Source organism: Cyprinodon variegatus, unplaced genomic scaffold, assembly GCF_000732505.1.
Source record: "Cyprinodon variegatus isolate N-32 unplaced genomic scaffold, C_variegatus-1.0 Scaffold170, whole genome shotgun sequence".
NCBI classification, from domain to species: Eukaryota; Metazoa; Chordata; class Actinopteri; order Cyprinodontiformes; family Cyprinodontidae; genus Cyprinodon; species Cyprinodon variegatus.
This window is the reverse complement of record NW_015150623.1, coordinates 831,958-843,969: the sequence shown is the minus strand read 5'-3', so window position 1 is coordinate 843,969 and position 12,012 is coordinate 831,958.

The following is a 12,012-nucleotide window of genomic DNA, read 5'->3' as shown; positions in this document are numbered from 1 at the left end:
AAAAAAAGTACTGCTAGAGACTAAAACAACTCAAAGTTAAAGGTATAGTGCAGAATTCTCACAAATTTTTTGGAAAGACGCGTCCTCTCCACAAAAATGCAAATACACAACCCTCGACCCGCTCCCAAGAGGGAACGTCTATTAAACACATGCGAGAGCCTGCACGAGCCCATTTAGCCTCATGCACGCTCTGTTTAAAAGATGCTGTTTGCATCGCTAATAAAAGTTTACTTTTACTAGTAAGAAGATTTGCAATTATTCCACTATGTCAGACTCACCATCTGTAAGTGAAAATGACGAGCACGTAAGACGGACTTACGTAAACATATCACTAGAATGATTGACAATTAGGAGGACCACTAATCTTGATGATTCACCCGGAAGAAGAAAAACTAGCAATGCATGATGAAGACGCTAGACAATTTGGAGGAGACGATCATCAAATCCAGACAAATTAAGTTAGCAAATTATTCTCTTTCCTTAATATTCTACACATTATGCCACTTTATGACTACTTATACTTGACCCATTTTTGAATGAACGATATTTGTTTAATTTACCTTTGAAAGTGCAAATGCATTTCTCAATAGGATTTTTACTGTACAAATAAACAAAGGAAGACAATAAGCTCTTAGGGTTTTCATCTGTAAACCTGGCAAGACAGATTGAGTCTGTTCAGCAAAACATCTTGTTCTTATTGGGCAAAGCAATAGCTAGTGTCCACATACCAAAGTTTGGATTTATCCAATCATGGTAACAAATAAAATAGCAGCAGATGCCATGGAAAACTAGAACAATTTATGCTTTTATGCTCTAGTTCCTGTTTCAAAGACAAAATCCTTAATCATGGAAAAAATTGTTGTGATAGTAGCAGCTATGCATACGTCCTGCTATGCTGCTATGTTTGTCATGGTTTAGCTGTGTCCTCAGCAGCTCTTGCTTGTGTCCCAGGTATATGTCCTGCCTTCAGTCATAATTCTGCAGTGTGATTGGGCAACCCATTTTGGGTAACATTCATACAAATTCAAACTAGAGCGGAATAAGATGTCTTTTCATGTTTGTGAACCCACAAATACCACAAGAGGCAAGGTGTTCCGTACCTAAATGTTAAAACCTGTACAAAAGTAAAAACCTGTTTTAAACATTGAAGTTAACATGTTTGCAAAATTATACAGGATAAAACATTTGTTGTTCAGCTTCTCCTATGAGCAGTTATAACGATAATACCTTTATCTATAAAGAGCTTTTAACCAAAGTTCTGTACAGGCAGGTGAAACAGATATTAAATAAAGGGAAAAAAGATAAATAAAAAGATAAAACCATTTAATCATACTTGTCGAGGGAAAACAAAAGGGTCTTAAGCTTTATTTAAAAGCAAAATAAAAAATTGCTGGACTACACTGGAAAAAATTTAAATCTAGACATATAATTTTTCTTAAAATAAGTGCATTTGTTGAGACATTTTGGTGATGAAACAAGAGAATTTACAATTAAAAAAGAAAACACAATTGCAGTGTCTTATTTCAAGTGCATATTGTCTAATTATCTTATTTTAAGAGTAGAAATACTCATTCCATTGGCTAACTATCTTATTTACCTATACTCAAATTAAGGGTAAATGCACTTAATTTAAGAAATATTTACTTATTTCTAGATGTTTTTTTTCCAGTATAGAGCGTTTACCTATTTAAAAGGCCAATATTAATAAACATAGCAAACAAGGCTTTACTGAGTCAACCAGTCCGTGTTTTGGCAATTTAGTAGTCAACAAGTCAATGTTTTGAGCTCCACTAATAAGGCTCTTAATATCAAAAAAGATAGAAATGGCTTTAATTTGATTATGAGAGCACATTCTCTTCTTAACCAGCTAATAAGTAACACGGAAATTGTTACTTGTTCACTAGTACACATTCTTTAACTTTAATAGTTGGCTCTCGGAATGTTTTGTTTCTGTTAATCTACTGAGTTGGCCCTGAGAAAGTTGGCCCTTATCACCCTAAGCCAAATACATTTTTACTCTGCGGTCTATGTTTTGACTCACCAACCCTCCCATATTTCAATTTAGACAGCAAAGCTCAGTGATTACAGCAGATTGCTGCACAATTGGCATCAGTCGACCAGAACACCATCGACTGTCCCAGATTTAAAGAGTCTCCCTCGAGTGCCTCTCCTGGGATGGATGGTGCTGCTCGTTTATTTGACTGCTTCTGTTTAAGGGGTTTAGAAAGGCCGGGACAATGTCAACAAACCCATTAAAATTCCTTTTTTTCAGCAAGTTTTTTGAGATGATAAACTGTTAAGATCTTAAGAGGTACCTATTTTTATTGTACGATTAACAAGGTTTTTGTTTAATATTTTCTGTATGCCTAAAGAGGATCAATAGAAAGAAGGAAAAATCTGTTTAAAAGAAATATTGGCAACTAAGAAAGTCAAAATAGTCAAATGTTAAAACTTTTAAAGTGTTACTGTTGTTAAATCACAGAAAATAAAGCAGATACTATATGTAACACATTATATTGTAGCAACATACAACAGTAACTGATTAAATCACAGCACACCCTTTAACTCACCTCCCCATGCAAACAATAACCTTCAGCTGCTTAAAGATTTCGGAGGAACAGCGAAGCCTAGAGCTGTGAATGTGGGTTGAAATAATACATTTAGACCACTTCATTTATAAAGTGATTGGCTAAGATTAATTAGCTAATCAAACTTTAACTTAAACATTTCTTTGCCTTTAAAGGGGTCACATTTGTTAGAAATTTATATCTAAAGAAGTTTTCCTATGCAAATATAGAATGTACCTTAGAGTAAAAATTAATAAGTTGACAAATGGAAGCAACCAGTAAGATGTAAACTGGAAATTGACTGAGATTTTATCCTTAAATGCTTTTAAGTTGAAAGTGGAAGAATTTGAAGCAGCCTCAACAATCTATAATTGTTTTACTTGATATTGTTTTTTATTTTTTTATCTACCTGTCATTTATTTTAATTTATATATGTTTAATGTTTCCTAGGTAACTTTGCTGCATCTAGGCCAGGACTCCCTTGAAAAAGAGGTTTTAAATCTACGGTAAATGGGATTTTTTTCCCTGGTTAAATAAAGGTTAAAAAAAAATGTAATAACATGTTAGAAATAAATAACTGGCCATCTGTTTCCAGCTTTTAACTGTAGAAAAGTAACTGTAACATATCAACTGTTAGAAGTAACGACTGGCTTGTAAATTGTTAGTAACTATTGAAAGTAAAATAATAAAATAGAAGAACATGTACAATTAATAAAAAAAAAGTTGATTGTAGCAAAAGCATTTAACTTTAAATTCAAAAACCAATCACAAACTTTAACTTGTGAATTGTCATTTATTGTCCTTTTAATACTGTGATGGGACAGTAAAAGGGTTTGAATCAAGCTCAAATAATGTTCAAGCAATTAGCTCTGCTTGCATGAAATAAATCATAACATTATGATTATGTCCAAATTCTCTTTTCAAAATATTAATAATTCTTAACAAAAATCATTCAACACTAAGGCAAAAGTATTTCAGTTAAAAACAAAAATAGAATAAACTAAGAAAAAGGAATGAAACTAGTTGACAGCCTTAATAAATAAAAGGATACAATGATATTAAAGCTTGGCATGGATTTCAGGTTTGAGAACCAAAGTTTATTTTGAAGACTTTGTAATGAGGCCAAATTAGCTTTTAACTAATTTAAAGCAACTGGAATGTGTTTAAACTAAATAACAGTGCAAATCCATGAGATGTGTGACAGTGTGGTCCTGTCACTATGCCTCTGAATGATGATATGCTCTGGCTACTCAGGCAGCAGGATGTCCCTTTGGTTGACTGGTCAGTGTCCAAGACTTTCACACCGGTCCTGTTCATAACCTTTCTGGACAGGATTTCTACTGTAGGTGCAGCCAAGAACCAGGTCTGGTTCATGGACCAGTGGATCTCATCCCTGCTTTTTGCAAATGACTTGGTCCTGCTGGCTCCCTCTTGCCAAGACCTATAGCAGGCACTGGGGCGGTTCATAGCCAAGGGTGAAGTGACCACAAAAAGGTGGCTTGTTCCCTTCAGGTTGGAGGAGAGTTCCTGCCTCCTGTGGAGGAGTTCAAGTATCTTGAGTTGATCATGAGTGGGAGGAGAATAGAGCTGGAGATCGATAGATTAATCGGTGCAGCTGCTGCTATAATGCGGATGCTAAACTGGTCTGTTCAGGTGAAGGGAGAGCTGTATGAAAATGCAGAGCTCACAGTTTAGTTTATGTTCCTTCCCTAACCTATAGTCATAAAATCTTGATTATGATCAAAAGACCTAGATTCTAGATATAAACAGCTTAAATGGTCATTAGGGAGGGTCTCAGAGTAGAGCTGCTTCTCCTCCACATCGAAGGGATGCAGGTGTGGTGGCCCAGACGTCTTTTCGGAGGTCCCCTTGATGCCTTCCTTGGGAAGTGTTCCAGGCAAGTCACACTGGGAGGACGCTAAGGGGACGACCCAGGACACACGGGAGGGACTGTGTCTCTCAGCTGGCCTGGGAGCATCTCAGGCTCCCCCAGCAGAGATGGAAGAGATGTCTGCAGAGAGGGAAGCCTGGGAGTCTATGTGAGACTGCTGCCCCTATGACCAAACCCTAGATAAAGTATGAAACGATGAGTATGAATATGAGATTTTGTGAAAACATGACACTTCTAGCTTTTTTTTTTTTTGCAAATCAGCTTCAATTTCTCACAAGAAGAAAGGCAAGGCAAGTCTATGAGACAATATGGTGCTTCTAGCAGATCATCATTAATGTTTGAGTCTTGTCTATCTGGACCAAGGAGTGTCCCTGACCAGGGATTTTATTTGTTGAATACAGATGTCATATTGGCCCTTAATGCTTTTGTTAAAAAAGAACAAACAAATTTTAATTGTACATTTACAAGTGTGGACTATGACAACAGGGACCAGAGGAGAGAATTTTCCTCATGGTGGTTTTCATCTTGTTTCCTAATGTTCAGTTAATTTATGTTTTCTTACATGTGTTCCAGCATTTCTATGTAGTGAATCAGAGCATAAATAGAAAGCCATGCATAATGTCATCTTCTGTAAGAAGAGATTATTTCAAAAGGGAATAAAGAAAGCAGGACCTCGTCTCATTCAGGGTTCATTGCAAGATCTTCCCCTAAGAGCTTTACACACAGAATTATTGGCTTTACCATCCAACACTAAATATTGATGTGAACTCCAGATGCTCTTATCCCACCGGTAAGGATATGAACTCAGAGATGCTTCCCCACTCTGCAGTTTTTATTTGGAGTTCATCCTATTTCCCGTGTTGCATGCAAAAAATAGCTCTGTTTAATTCAGAAATTAAAATCTGAAGCATAAAAATAAAATGACGCAGCTCTCTGATCACTGTCCAAATCATGCATACTCAGAGTTCTTTCTAAATAATTCTTCAATAGAAAATAACTATATTTAAGCCGTTAAATTAGATCACACAGATCTACCCTAAACTGGTTGACCAATGGTGAAGAGGTGCTTTTGCTTTATACCTAAAAGGTCAAATTGGATCATAAAATGAGAGTCATTAATCAGAGTGCTGTGAATTTGAATTACGATCATCCATTGATAAATGCACAAAAAAAGAACAATCCTTGATTGATGGTACTTTAAAATTTACTGCATTGAAAACAGTGATTTAAAAACAATCTTTTGATTTACATTTAATAAGTAAGCTCCTGCTTCATTTTGCAGACGCAACCCATCTTCCTCCCCTCATTCAGACCTCCCGAAATCACCGCCTCATTGTGAACGGTATGCTGAGCACAGATCTGCTCGGCTCTAGGGACACTTTATTTTCTTTTTTTTATTCTTCATGCAGTCTCAGTTTGTCTGGTTTCTTTTGTCCTCACTGACCCATTTGAACACTTTCAGGTACAGCCGCGGCCCAGCGAGACTCCATGATGGGGCTCGGGGGCTTGTTGCCTAGCAACAGCTTGTGTGGCTGCACTGGCTTTATGTAACGGAGTGCTTGCTCGTTGAATGTAGGGCGCTTAGCCTTCAGGGGGGTGTGTAGTGCAGGGACACATTTGTGTTTGTTTCTACGACCCCCCCACCCCCACCACTTCATATATACATAGACCCATAACACACACTAAGCACATGAATTGAAATGTATCCCAACACGAAGATTTCTATGATTTAATAAAAAAGAAAATCTAAATCAAAACCAAATTAATCAATTTCAGCATGTTCCAAAGAACAGTATCACTGCAGCCTGAGCAGCAACCGATCTAACAAAGGTGGATACTGTTGTACCAACGCCAGAGGGACAACCAAGGTTTTACAGCAGCTTTGGGGAGTTTTAAACTTTCTAATCATTTCATGTAATTAGTCTAAAAAAATCCAAACCACGATCTGAAGGAAACATTCCTTATTTATATTTGTATTTGTCTCCTAATTTGGGAGGATTTACAACTGTTAGATATTAACTGAGTTGAGTAATTGAAATTATTTATAATTACATAATTATTTGACATCCAATCAGAACCAAGAATTTAATGTCATCACAATATGATTTATAATGCAAAGATTATTGCACATAAGGTGTCTTTACATGATTAAGCTGGAGTAAGGAGTTAGAGCAGTCGGGTTCAGGTGAAAATTAAATAGAGATCATATTTCTTCTACCTTATAACCCCTTCATTGGCTTTGTGTTAATCCAGAATAACATTTTTAATTCTCCCTCTCCTATATAGGCCTAAATAACCAAGCTCCATTTTATATCAGAGATCTGATTGCTCTTAATCTGCAAATTTACTAGTGGTTCATAGACTTTCTAAAAATAGGGAAGGGAGGCAGATCTTTTAGTTATCAGGCTCCTCTCCTGTGGAACCAACTACCAGTTTTAGTCCATGAGGCAGACAACCTGTCTACTTTTAAGGGTAGGCTTAAAACTTTTCTTTTTGATAAAGCTCATAGAGTGGTTCAGGTTATCCTGAGTGAATTCTATGGTTATACTGCTATAGCCTACATGCTGCTGCAGGTCATAGGGACAGCTTTTCATAATTCTGGTTCATTCTATCTCTATTCTTCCATTCTGCAGCATTTCAACCTCTAACTTCATTTTTCTTTGTTCTTTTTTCGTCATAGTATATTCACCATTTGGAAAAGTAAATATAAGCTGGAGTTCACCAAAAAACAGAAATGAATTATTAACAATAGATTTGGGCCATTTTTTAGTGTTAAGTACTGTTTCTTGCCTAAAGAAAATAGCTACAGTATCGGCTCAGCTTTTACTGTAACTAGCATCATCTGCTCTCCTTCATCCATTTGACATGGGACATGGCCCAGGGCTTGTCTGCTTAACTGTTTATTTCCTAGACAGATACACCTGTGGAGCCAGTGTAATGTTACATGGAGCCTAGGCGGATGTTCAACCGAAGAAACTCTTTGTTTTTCATACATCCACCTAGGACACAGCCAATTAGCTTTGAACCACACCTCCACGAAAGCCAATCAGCATTCAAAGTTCATCTTCAAAGGCCTCCGATACGCACTTGTCTGCTCCTGTCGGCGGCGGCGCTGTGACTTCATTCAGATGACACCGTTTCAACCCACCTCCAGCCCCTCCTCCACCTTTGTAGCTAAAGCTTCATTAGAGTCTCATTCCTCCTGAACTCTTACTGCGTTCCCTGTCTCATCTCAACCGGTCCGGCAGAAGACCGCCATGTTGAGCCTGGTTCTTCCAGAGGTTTCTTCCCAACGGGGAGTTTTTCCTCTCCACTGTCGTGTCATGCTTGCTCATCATGGACAGGTTCTCTCACCTGTGTTATCCAAACTCAACTTCCATCTTCCAGCTCCCTAAGTGAAGCTCTAGAATCAGCTCATGCAATCCACTGGATCTCCCCATAAAGCTAAGCATACCGTCTCGCTAACCAGCAGTCTACAGACTGACCAACTTCATCTATCTCCACTCCACCACCAGTTTCAGGCCTGAGAGGGAAACACCCCTATTCTTTGCTCCTGTTCATGCATATCTATCAAAATTAAGTGCTATGTTTCCTGCCGAGGTCTGAACGCCAAAGACAAAGTAATTGTATCAATAAATTTGTCCTAATTATCTTTTCTCTTTGTGTGAGTTTTTCAGATTGAACATTTTTTAAAATAGAAAGTATTCATGGTTCACAGTTTCTATGTTTTTTTTGCATATCTACTTCTCTCTCCTTGAACCACAGTCAGCTTCTGCAGAAGGCTGTTCACACTGAGTCTTGTTATTAGGTTTCGTCCTGGTGACTAATATCTTTTCCTCTCCACTCTACATGTATGCTTGGGGTGAGTGATTGCTGAAGAGTCAGTGACAAAATGCAAGCAAATATTGTTGCCACAAGCTTATCTAGGAGTAGCATCTCTCACAAGTCAATGACTGGATGCAATCGGTTGCAAATGGTTTTTCCTGGGTTATAATTTTCCTCAACAATCTTACTGGATGACCTGATTGATGTCTGCAGAAAACAACATGTTTGTTTTGAATCTCTGACCTTATATATATGCATGATTTAATTATATATGTATATATATATATATATGCCTTGCTGATGAAATTGTCTGCTGCATGAGCACCGGGATGTCATATCACACTACTCCCATGGGGCCTCACAGTGAAATGAAAGATTTGAGCCCAGAGGTCAGGAAGGGGGTGGATGTGTGAGGTTGTATGCAGACAGTACCAGAACATGGTTGCTGTTTGTTACTGAGTGTCACTTTAGTTTTTTATTTTTATTTTTTTTTAATTCAGTCAGTTTTACATAAGCCTTCCTCTTAACCCAAGGTATCCGTGTTGCGAAGCAGGTTTAACAAACTCAGACTCAAATCCTCAACTCTGAATTGATCTAGCCTAAGTTTAGAAACTCTGAGTTTTTTGTTTCATAAAGGTTACTGTGAGTTAGTGTAATCTAAGTAGGTCCATTTAGATTTGAACACATGGGTAAAAAGTATGACAAGACGTTATTGGTGGAGCACCGAGTCCATGAGTCACCATGACAACAGGAAGTGCCTATTTTGCACCACTGGATCTAAAGATTTAATAAAGCAAAAAAAGAAACAGTTCTACAGTTGCAAAGGAGAGTAAAATGGCAAAGGTAAAGATTGCTGATTGAGTTAATGCGTAAGTTTATATGAAGTCCCATTTGGCAGGCCGCTTTTACATTTATTAAAACCCTCTCCTCTCTGTTGTTCCATTTGCAGATCACTAAAATAGGATTCTTCCTGGTCAAAATCACACTTCTAGAATGAACTATGATAATAGAATTTCTAAGTTAAATTTTTGCAGCAGAAACTAAATTTCAGAAATTAAAAAATAATTTACTAAAAAGTTACGTTTTATATATCTAGAAAAGGGACATATATATATACTCTTTCCTCCATTAAAGACATTTCATCCCAGCGCTGCATGTTCCGAGCCCGTAACATCACCAATGACCACTCACACCCCCAACATGGACTGTTCTCCCTGCTGCCCTCTGGGAAGAGACTTCGAAGCATCTGATGCAGGTCCAGCAGATTCCAGAACATTTTCTTTCGCACTGCCATTAGCCTCACCAGTGTTTTTTTTTCATCACAATGTTTTTATCACTGCTGCTTACCTTTATCAAGGCTGCACTTTAGAAAATAAAAAAGTTTAGAGATCTGTACGTAATGATATTTCTTTTTGTATACAATTGTGAGTAAAAAAAAACAAAAAAACTGTCTAATATAGTAAAATAGAGATCCTCTTTAAAGTCTCACCAAAAACAAAAATTACGACGGGAGATATTGCAGGTAAGCACTCTCCCCTCTTTACAAAAGAAATAAAAAATCCACAAACTTCACAGATCTCTGTTAGAATCGCCTCTTTCTGCCTTATAAAGGATATACCGGTAAACAATCCTACAGCCTTTATTGCTGCATTTTTTCTTTCTTCAAACATCCCATTATGTTATTAAGATAGGCCTATAAAAATTCTCTATCTGTCCTGCTTTTAGATGCTGCACAGACTCTTTAAATGGGGCATTGCTTTATAGCTGTGCCAGCGTTTTTTTAATTATCGCTAAATGCCTTGACTTAGTCCCAACATTTGATTCGCTATGTTCTTTATTGTTACATGCATATTCTGCAGGTAGTGTGTTATTCAGATGCGGTAAAGTACTTAACTACAATCTGCTTCTGTGTTTGGCGTGTCCTCACACTGCTCTTTGCCCTTGCTAGTCCTGATTATAGTATATTTGTTGTGGTAAGGTGAATCTAGGTCAGGAATGAAACAGTTTCCATTGCTAATGTGATGTCTTCTTCATATTTTTTTATGTAATCAAAGAAGTTTGACCACCTGATTCTAGTTTCATCAAATTTGATTTTGTTTTTCCGAGAATTACCCAGCAGCCTTATGCCTTCAGGATACCTGTCATAATCTTTAGTCTCTCAGATCAGTAAATCAGCTCCTGTTAGTATACACTTCTGGCTGCTCTTCGATCAGAAAACCAGCATGCTGCTCAGGGTTGTATTTGTTCATTAGGAATGATTCTTTCTGGACCCGGTTGACATTGGCTCTGGTCAATACAACTGTCTGAAGCACTAAGAAAAGAATACGAGCCCAGCTGTGACGCTATGGGCTCCCTGAGATTAGGTATCTAGGACTGGACCTTTGTCATCTTATATAAGCAGACGTCAAGCGGCATGAAGATGATTATAAAAAAAAAAAAAAAAAACTATCCCCGTATATGACTGGATCAGGGAGGACAGGAGCTCAGTAGGTAATGGACCAAATGGACGGTCTGCACCAGAGGACCATGTCACACTGTCTTTGGACAAAATAATAGACCACGCATCAGAACAATGTCTTTTCTAATGAAAGACACATGTTGAGGGTAAACAGATGTTGATTGAGTTGGAATCAGATATTTACAAGAGAGACCTAACCTCACTGTCAGACGTTATGTCCAACTTAAGGTTTTCTCTTTTTGTTCACTTCAGATTAAATAGATAAATTCTATCTACTAAATGATAGAACAATCAGAGCTAACTTTTTAGTACTGTCTTCAGGATCACAATATATAGTATTAGGTAGAATCGCATTTTAAACTGTATAATTTGATTAAATATATTAGTTTTTCTTCCAAAAGCTTGTTATCTTCAGTGCATCCCATCAGTCAGAGCCACTGTAACTTGGTCAGGTTTGTACCAAGCTTTTTTATACGCACTTAACTAATAATTTTATGAGGACATTTTTTTTATATACTTTTTTAAAATGATTTTTTAAGCTTAATATTTATTTGACATAATTATTAATTCATGTAGACTATTTTATATTGTATGTTTTGTTTGTTCAGTTTTTATATGGCAAATATAACACATTTTTAAATATAAATAAATTCTATTTTGTTTTATTTGACCACACAGGCATCTTTGTGACATCTTTACACATTTGGAAGCCTTGCATTTTAAACCTTAAGGCTAATAAACACCACCCAATGACCCCAGGGTCAGGAGATCATCCACTGAAATCAAGAAAAGTTAAATTACTCATTGAGATAGGATTAAAAGTTGATGTTTAGTTACAGGTTTGTGTTTTTTTGAGGATCAGAGCAGCAAAGGTTTGATAACCTCTGACTTTTCAAAAATAGTGGGAGGTTCCCTTGGAAACCACTTAGTATCTGCTATCAAGCCAGTATTTGCTTTGAAACGTGTAGCAATTTTGCAACCGAAAATGACAATAAAAATGCAATAAAACATACAGATTACTGGGCACATAATATAAGATAATAAATCTAGGAAATAAAAATACTGTTTGTACAACACTGATCCCTTTTTTCCACTGGATTGTTGATTGCCTGTTCGTAGTATGGGGTTGAAGTCAAGCCACCGGCTGCCATATTGGTACTCCCTAGTTAGACCGGTCGCAATGTAAACAATACATGCGCCACAACATCGAATAAAAACGATGTTCTCATTTTCAGGGAGAGTTAAGACTTTTAAAATAAAGATAAATCCTC